Source organism: Corylus avellana, chromosome 6, assembly GCF_965113065.1.
Source record: "Corylus avellana chromosome 6, dhCorAvel1.hap1.2, whole genome shotgun sequence".
NCBI lineage: Eukaryota > Viridiplantae > Streptophyta > Magnoliopsida > Fagales > Betulaceae > Corylus > Corylus avellana.
The window spans coordinates 9898249-9908321 of record NC_142495.1 but is presented as its reverse complement, the minus strand read 5'-3'; the positions used below and the strand labels follow the sequence as shown (position 1 = coordinate 9908321).

Below are 10073 nucleotides of genomic sequence, written 5' to 3'. Positions count from 1 at the left end.
AAAGAAAGTGAAAATGTCATTAAAAAACACAAATGTTGACGAATTAGTTGCATCCTCCGGCCATGCTTGACTAGCTCCAAAAGGGATATCCAAATATATACGTTTTTCTCCCTTATGATGTTAGTGTTTGAATATTCAAATATTACCATTTTCTTCTCTTCTTTATCTTTTCCTTTTTTGTTTTTCTTTTCATTTTATCTCCCCTTAATTATATGCATCATGCATGCATGGGAGAGGAGAGAAATACGAATATGCTATGAATATGCCTCACTTTCATGATATTTTGTTGCTACTTGAATGCTGCAAGTGTTTGAGAATGTCAAGTTGACAAGAATGATAATAATTTTTTTTTTTATTAATTTTTTTTTTTAAGGGAAGCTTTCATATTCATTTATTGAAAAAAAATCAATTAAAGTTACAAAATTGTGTGGTCATTTCGTAACATAAAAAAAGTTATCTTGGAAAATAGTATGTGTAGCACTTAATTCATTTTTACTCTAGTAATGTAAAAATATATTCTTGATTTATTTTTTTTATCTCACATATAGAATCACAATAATTAATTTATAGTATCGAGTAACGCTATACCCCATCACTATTTGCAACCTCCATCCGCAATGGGTGATATGGCCATATAAAATAATGTCATATAAAATACTCATATGATCATATAAAGCTGCATGTGCCTTTATAATTGGGTGTACATAATTAATGACCATATATTGTCTACATTTGTTTCCGAGATGTTCCCTTACTCTAGATTACATGCATTGTACAATTTAATGTAAATTATTATTTTTATTTTTCCTGTGAAATGACTTTAATTAATTAGTTAAAGTTAAATTGTACTTAATACTAGTTGATATTTACGTAAGCTCGAATTTTTTTTTTTTTTTTTTTTTTATATTTTATTGAGTTGTTAATTTTCTTTAATCCTTTTATTGTTTAGGATGACTATACGAGAGCTTGTGTTTGAGGTGCATTACGGTGGTAAGATTAATAGGTGGTTTACGTGCACATATGTGGGGGGGTGATGTAGATGTGCATGATGAGACGTATGAGGAGGACAAGTTGTCATTTTTTGAGATTGAAGGTATAGTAAAGAAATATGGATACAAGTTAGGGGATCTTGTGTATTACTTAGAACCAGGTTGTACTTTTCAAGGTGGTTTGAAATTAATTTCATCAGATCATAATGTCTTGGAAATGGTTGCTGCATATAAAGGGGTACCGGTTATTGAGTTGTACCTTGTTTCATTTGATGAGCCTGCAGTTAATGATGATGAATATGAAGAGGATAATGATGATGATGATGATGGTGAATATAGTGAAAATAGTAGGATTGATCGAGATGATCCTTATTGGGAAGAAGTATTCGAACCAGACTTGTTTGATGAAGATAATAACCTCCCTGGGCCATCCATGGCAGGAGGAAATGTTGAGAAGGGTGGTGTTGAGGGTAATGAGGGTGAGGATGGGGATGAGAAGGGTGATGGGGAGGGTAATGAGGGTGAGGATGGGGACGAGGAGGAGGAGAGTGATGAGGCGGCGGATGATGATAATCAAAATGCAAATGCAGGGGAAGCTAAAAATGCGAGTGGAAGGGGTCAGTGCTATGGTGATGATGTTGATGATGATGATGCAAACTCTGCCATGGCCCGAAATGACATTCTTGTATCCCCTCCTACAAGTGACGAGGAGAATGAGGTTTCATCTGTTGCCAAATGTGTTACTAGGCGAACAGAGTTTCAACAAACTGACATGTCGAATCCATAGTTGAGTAATGGGCAGTTGTTTCCCTCAATCAAAGTCTTTAGAGAAGCAATTAGGGAGAACAACCTGAAGAAGGGGAAGGATATTAGGTTTTAAAAAAATTACCTGGCAAAATGTATTGTTGTATGCAGGGATCCAGGTTGTAGGTATCGAGTTTACGGTCGTAAATGCAAGGATCAAGAGTCATTTGAAATTAGATCAATACAAGACAAACACACTTGTACAAGGCAGCATAGGAATTCGACTGTGAAATCTGGATGGATTGCTGATAAACTTATTGACAAGTTTAGAGTGCAGCCTAACATGCCATTGAAGGCGATTCTTGGGGAAGTCAAAGACAAGTGGGGTGTTGACGTTAATAATTGCCAATTGTATAGGGCTAGAAGAATTGCAAAGGAAATGCTTCAGGGGAAAGTAAAGATGCAATACAATAAGCTTTAGGATTATTGTGAAACCATTAGACAAACGAATCAGGGTAGTTGTGTGATGATGAAGGTTGATAGACCTTACTTGACCATCCTGCATGTTTCCAAAGGTTGTATTTCTCATTGGCTGCCATGAAGAAAGGTTTTCGAGCTGGTTGTAGGCCTATCATTGGGTTGGATGGGTGCTTTTTGAAGGGGACTTATAAAGGACAGCTTTTGTCGGCCATTTCTAGGGATGGCAATAATAACATGTACCTAGTGGCTCTTGCAGTTGTTGAGGCAGAAACCGAAGACAGTTGGATATGGTTTCTTGAGACTTTGGTCTCAGACCTTGGCACCCCCCCTACACAAGGATGGACATTTATTTCTGATCGTCAAAAGGTAAGTATATTATAAGTTCATTATGTTTATTTCTTTTTCTTTTTCGTTGTTTTCATAAAAAAGATAACCAAGTGTTGTTTATTATTCATTGTGGTTGTAGGGGCTACAACCAGCGTTTGACGTGGTGCTTCCTGGGGGTGACCATCGGTTCTGTGTGAGGCATTTGTATACGAATTACAGAGACTCAGGTCATCGTGGTCTTGCCTTGAAAAACAAGTTATGGGCTGCAGCTGCAGCATACACTGAAGCTAAATTCCATAAGGAAATGGATGAATTAAAGCATATAAGCTAGGATGCATACAACTACTTGTCAAATGTTGACCCAAGCTTATGGTCCAGGGCTTGGTTCAATACATTCCCGAGGTGTGATCTACTTGTCAACAACCTCTGTGAGTGCTTCAATGCTTACATCCTGAATGCACGTGACCTGCCGATCATATCCATGCTAGAATTCATAAGAAAGAAGTTGATGAAGAGGTATCAAACGAAGAGGGATGGCATCCGCACGATGACGGGTAGGCTATGTCCAAGGGTTGTTGCCAAATTGGACAGGTTCCTGGGCATTGCTACAGCACATATGCTGGGGCTGGGTTATACGAAGTAACCCATAATAATAAACAATATGTTGTGAATTTGTTGAGGAAAACTTGTGGCTATAAACAGTGGGACATGACTGGAATCCCTTGTGCACATGCAGTGTCAGCAATTTGGTTTTTTAATGCAAACCCCGAGGATTACATAGATGATTGGTATAGTGTTGAGATGTATAAAAAAGCCTATGATGAAATTGTGTATCCAATGCCTGCAGAGGAGCAATGGGTGAAGACTAACTACGACCAAGTGGACTCCCCCATGAGTAGAATACAACCAGGGAGGCCTAGAAAAGTAAGGACAAGGGGTCCAGAAGAGCCGATCAATCAATACCGTATGAGAAAGAGTGGAGTGAGAATGAGATGCGGCAAATGCAGAGGGACTAGACACAATAGCAGAACATGTCCACGGAACAGAACAGAGGCAGTGAATTACAGGAGAGGAAACGGTATTGCAAGACAACATGAGGTGAGTTACTACATGTTTTTCTTTCTCTTTTTTGTTTTTTGTTTTTTTTTTTCTTTCTTTTCTCTTGGTCATTATATATATTGTGCTATGTTAATATCATAGGTACAAGATGATAGTGAGCGAAGTTTACATAGTCAGACCCCAACTCCCCAGCAAACCATTGATGCTGAAACAGTAAGTGATAAACTGTTTAAATGTCATTACTCATTGTAATTAATTCATTACATTTGATTTACCAAGTTTACATCATATTTGCAGATTTCGCAAGATACTGATGCATCTTCTAGAGGTAGAGGGAGTACTAGGGGTAGGGGTAGGGGTAGGGGTAGAGGTAAAGGTCAGTTTGAACCTACCTCAGAAGGGTCTACTTGACTGCAAAGAGGTGGAGCAAGGACTAGGGGAGGGCCTACTGGACTGCAAAGAGGTGTTCAGAGGACTATGGGAGGGCCTATTGGACTGTAAGGAGGTGGACCAAGGACTAGGAGTGGAGGTAGAGGTCAGTTTCAGGGTACAGTCCACACAGTCAGATTGTATGGGCCTTCTCAACATCAAACACCACAGTCTCAGGGCAGTGCTAGTGTGAGCAAACTCTTTTGATACTATTATTTTATTGTGGTGCATTTTACTTTTGGATGACACAATATAAATCAATTACTTAATATGGTGAAATGTTACATAGTTTCAAGGTACTGTCAATACCGTAAGGTTGTATGGACCTCCTCATACACAGTCCGCACAATCTCAGAGGGATGCTAGTGTTAATGTGAGTACTTTATACACTAAGTATTTCTTTTGTTAAATGATTATACACTTCAATTTAATTTGAAGAATGATGTCAATTGAATGATATATTATGTTTAGAAGAATCGATAAAATATCCCATCCATTCATTTGAGTAGTGAGAAGCTGGTTGGATTTTTTGTTTAGACTGTAATAAGAGTTTGAATGCAAATAATGAGGATTCATTTAAGTAGTGAGAAACTGGTTGGATTTTTTGTTTAGACTGTCATAAGAGTATGAATGCAGATAATGAGGATTCATTTGATTAGTGAGAAACTGGTTGGAATTTTTGTTTAGACTGTAATAAGAGTATGAATGCAGATAATAAGGATTCATTTGAGTAGTGAGAAACTGGTTGGATTTTTTGTTTAGACTGTAATTAAAAAAGTTATTATATATATATATATTAAAAAATGTGATGGGAAAAATGGGCAATGGGATAGGGAGGACAGGTGTCCATTACCAAATGTTGAGAAAGTTAGGTGGTTAATGTGGTAGGAGGTTGTTTGTGTAGGAGGCTGTTTGTATGATTCATGCATGTGATAGGCGAAGTTTGATGTAATTATTATGATTCTATGTAATAGGGACTTTCATATTTAGTTGGCAATTTTCAGATTTAGCCTATATTTTTTATGTGATTTTTCAATTTTGATTATTAGATGTTAAAGTTTTTTTTTGCCCTTTTCGATTGAAATATTGCCAGTTATGTGGGTGCTTATGCGTTTATTCCTTTGAAATTGATGATTGGTTAATGTGAGCCCACACTCTTCGACGCAGGAACATGAAACATTGCAAGCAGAAGGGTCTGCTCAACTAAGCGGATCTTCTCTGCCTTCTCAACAATAGTTGGGGTGTACTACTGCATGTACGTCAACGCCTGCAAGAAGAGGTAAAACTATTGTACACACCGTGGAGAAGGGAATTGCAGTAATGGAGGCTAACAAGAGAAAAAGGAAGAAGCTAGATTGGCAAAAATATTAGACTCCAAGGAAATGGATTACTATACAGACAATTGATTATTGTGGATGTGTAAATATGTATATGGTTAGTGTTACAATTTGGTCGTTTTGGATGTGTAATATGTATATGGGTAATGGTAGACACGTCTACCTTGTCAATGCTACAATTTGGTCATTTTGGTTGTGTATTATATATATGGGTAATGGTAGACACATTTACCTTGTCAATGCTACAATTTGGTCATTTTGGATATGTAATATATATATGGTTTAATGTTTAGACACATTTACCTTGTATATAAAACCATTGTAATTTGTGTTAGAAAATTTAACTTAATTTTCCAAAATTATTTCCTTATATCATGAACAGATTCTTACCTACAATTGCACAGAGAAAACACCAATTACACGAGGACTAGGAGTAAACACTGCTTTATATAACACAAGCAATGCAATTTGGTTGGAATAGGTGAATGTACAAACAATTGAAACTCGTCAAATTGTCATATCAGGAAATTGAAACATCTCAAACATATACCTACTACCACATAGGTTTCGCACTTTAATACAACACACTAAGTAATAGTCCTTAAACTACATAGGTTTCTCCCTCTCATGGCAACATTGCCCTACTAACAGTGCAATTATGTTTCTCCCTATTATTAACAAAACAAGACAACAACAAAAAAGCTAAGATCAAACAAGTGGCCAATGACATCCTTAAATTTTTTTCGACGCTATTATTTTTGCACTTTTCAGCAGCAATCTGCAATGTCAACTTCGCCAGTTCAGTTTCAAAACATTTCTTCTGATCAGCTATTTGGGCATCAAACTGTGACACAAGGAGCATAGCTTCTTCGTCAACCCACACAAAATAATCACAACCACGATCTCCTTTGTTCTGCATATTTCATAAATGATAATTACTAACCAATTCACATAGAGAGTGTAATATAATTCACAATGTAATTATTCAATGTTATTTGATTTCAAAGAGTCAAAAAGAAAAGAAGGAAAAAAAGACAACATCCACATCCAGAATACCTACATCAACGAAAGTAGGTATTTCTTGCCTATATTATTATGGGATTTATTTTGGAAGTATGTTCACATAATTTTGACGACAAGTTGACAGAACTCATTATTGTGCCGCATCACCACCAATCATATTGAAAATATGTAGTTAATGCTCTAGTGCGGATTAGGATCCCCTCAAATTTCTTTCAAATTTAAGATTCTCTTATTATTAAATCCTAGTCATAATAAGAGAATTGTGTATGTCTTTGTGCAGCCCGCTCTAGCTCTTTAATGCTCTAGTGCAGCCCGCCCTAGCTCTTTGTCTTTGTCTATAGTCTCAATTTTTTTGAACAAACATGTGTGACAAAATCTCCATGTAATTTTATCATCTTCAATGCTACCTTTACAAATGTCAATATGTATATTTTTGACTTTTATTAGATTTGAATTAAGCCCCCATTAAGAGTACTTTAATTCTCAACGTACGTGCCTAATATCTCAAGCACCTAATGCCTTATCTCTTTAGCCACATAACATAATCTCATGCTAAAAAATATCTTTGAGCAAATTGATCAATGATGATTAAATTCTTTCATTCTCTCAAGAAAAGAAAACAAAAATAATTCTTTCAATTTATTCGTATATCAAGTATTAATTAGTACGAGAAGTACTTTAATTTTGAATAGATGGTACATACTCTATTTTGATATGTTCAATATCTTCTTCTTTTTATCTTTTCTTTATTTTTTTTATTTTTTTCTTTTTTTGGCAGCATACCTACTCAAACAAATTCATATTATTGGAGGCCTAAGTCTTCTATTCTCATCACAGAATCAAATGAAAAACATCTAACATAAGTAGTCATCATCAAAAACATCAAACACATTGGCTACACAACATGGAACACATCTCTTAGAAGAGACCCACAAATCCAAACCAACAATCACTATACAGAATTCAATCAAATGGAGAAAAGCAGAAACAAAGAAAGAAAGAAATCGAAAACCCCTAATTTTTAAAACCTAAATTCGCACCTTGTATTTACCGTATCCAATAAACCTTCTACCAAGATTTTTCTGCGTTCGAGAAGTCATCACTCGTGATTCAATTCCGCATAGGCATTTCGTACACGCAGAGGTAGACTTCGCCGGCGAACTTCCCACCGACAGTACACAGCCACTCAAATCATCTTCACCTGCGGACTTCTCCATCGTTGACGACGGGACAACGGGACAGGCTGCGTGGGGGAGGCGATCGGCAAAGAAGTAGAGACGGGACCATGCGGCTGGGCTGGGTGTGAAGGAGACGATCGGAGCAAACAGGACAGGACTGTGCGGCTGGGCTGCGTGTGAAGGAAACGATCGGAGCAGACGGGTGGGCTGCGTGTGAAGGAGACGATTGGAGTAGACGGGACGGGACCGTGCGGCGAAGATACGTGCGAAGGAGACGATCAGAGCAGATGGGTGGGCTGCGTGTGAAGGAGACGTTCGGAGCAGCGGGACGGGACCGTGCGGCTCTGCTGCATGTGAAGGAGAAGATGAGACGGCACCGTGCGCCTAGGCTGCGTGTGAAGGGTCTCGATCGAGGGTGATGGGAATTGGAAGAAATGGACTTAAAGTATACCCTAAGCAAAACGGCGCCGTTTTGCACCTTCTTTATATATATATATATAAGGGCATTGTAGTAACTTCACCCCATCCAAACGACGCCGTTTTGCATTTTCCGTCTAGACTAATGGTTTTGACTAACTGAGTGGCCAAAATGCAAAAGTTTGGTAGTTTGGGGGGCTACTTTATGACTTTTGGAACATTATGGGGCTTAATCGCAAACGGCTGGTAGTTTGGGGGGCTTTTTTTGTATTTTTCCCTTATATAAATATGTTTTGTAACTGTTTTTGGAGAAATTAATTAATAAAATTAGTTAAATTTGTTTTTTATTATTATTATTTAAAAAAAATAAAAAATGTAATAATGTTATCTCGAGCCGAGCTCAGCCTATTTGTAAGCTCAAGCTTGAGCTCGCACATGGCTAAATCATTAGCAAGCTGAGCTCGAGCCGATAATTTGGGCTTGTCATATGCTTGAGCACGAGCTTTTTTAAAAAGTTAACAAGACAAGAATGAGCAAGCACTATTCGCTCAAGCTTGGCTCGTTAACAGCCCTAATTGTGTACTTAAGTCTACAATTCAAGAAATTGCTAAAATAGACAAGTACTGTAGTGACCTAAATAATTAATTAGGCTTAAGACAACTTAGTTAAGGGGTTAATTGGACTTTGGGTCACTAGGGACACCTGGAGGGGCATTTTTGAAATTTTTGACTTTCAAAACTACAATAGACAAACGCTCGCGTGGGGGACCACACGAGCGCTCGCTTGGCAACAGTACATGAGCGTTCATGTGGGGACCAAGTCGAGCGCTCGTTGACTTTTTGTTGATCGCTTGTTTTTCTCGTGCGTGCCACCTGCAACTTAAAAACCCCTGGATAAACAGTACACAAGCGCTCGACATTGTAGTACACAAGCGCTTGCACCTTTTCAAAAATTTTCTGCAGTGCCCTCAGCTTTTTCCCCTATTTAAACCCACCCCCTACGCCTTTAAACTCTCATTTTAGCCTCTAAAGCCTTAAAGAAACTTTTTTGGTTTGATTCTTGAGTGTGTGTGAGGTTGTGGGTGTTTTTGGAGAAGAATAAGGTGTTCTTGGAGAGTTTGCTTGTTGAGGTAACCACTGCACTCTCTTTGTGTTTTGTTAGGTTGTTATGCTAGCTTCTTGATTTATAATAACTTAGTTGTTAATATCTAGGAGCTTTAAGCTTTAATCTCATTTTAAGTTTTCCTTTCTGTTTAGACTTAATCTTGTTATTTGGAGACGTTGTTGTTGTTAAGAGATGTTAGAAACCCTTTTTGTAGCGTAAGGAGCTGTCAAGAAGGCTCGGGACTTGTCAGGAAGGCTCAGGTTGAACCAAATGAGGTTCCACCTAAACCTCATTGGCTGAGCGCTCGCCCCTACGTTCTGCCGTGTCTGTTTCTGAGTCTTAGGTTCGTCTTAGTTGGACTTAGAACTAACAGAAGGTTTTGTACAGATTTGGAGAACCCAGATCGTTTGGACGAGTACTCAGAGAATTTGCTCGACCTAGGTGAGTTTTAACTCACATAATGCTTGCCATTTATTGTCCTGTATTACACTACTATTTTGTGTATCAAAACATGCATATTTACAACTCTAATGATATACACTTTGCTGCACCATGAACTCTATTATTTGTAAAAATGTGCTACTTAACAAGATAATGACATTGAGATTTGTAGAAGTATGCATGTAAAATACAGGCAAAACTAATTGCATCGTATGACATAATACACCGGTATGTACGGGATAATGGTCATGGGCTTACTATACATGTTAACTTTATGGTCAAATGTGTGTGTTGTTATATTAACCTTGTATCCAATGGTTGTTTTGTGACCGACGCTGATGAGTACTAAATGTTGTATATTTGAGCCCCTTAATTTGTATATGTTAATTCCTTAGCATTTTTATTTGTTTGATATTATTTTGTTTTAGTTTTTTTTCAGGTTTTGAAGAAAAAATGCAACCCATTCCATTAATTCTGGAGCTTAAGACACTTCGGGGAGCATTGGCATCAATTTGGATCGAGCTATGATTCACACCTGACGAGTC

The 10073-nt window shown here is 37.6% G+C and overlaps 1 pseudogene; it reads left to right on the top strand.

The window, feature by feature from the left end:
- Window positions 1-1020: 1020 nt before the first annotated feature.
- On the top strand, window positions 1021-4010 carry LOC148584844 (uncharacterized; annotated as a pseudogene).
- The last annotated feature ends 6063 nt before the right edge of the window (window positions 4011-10073 follow it).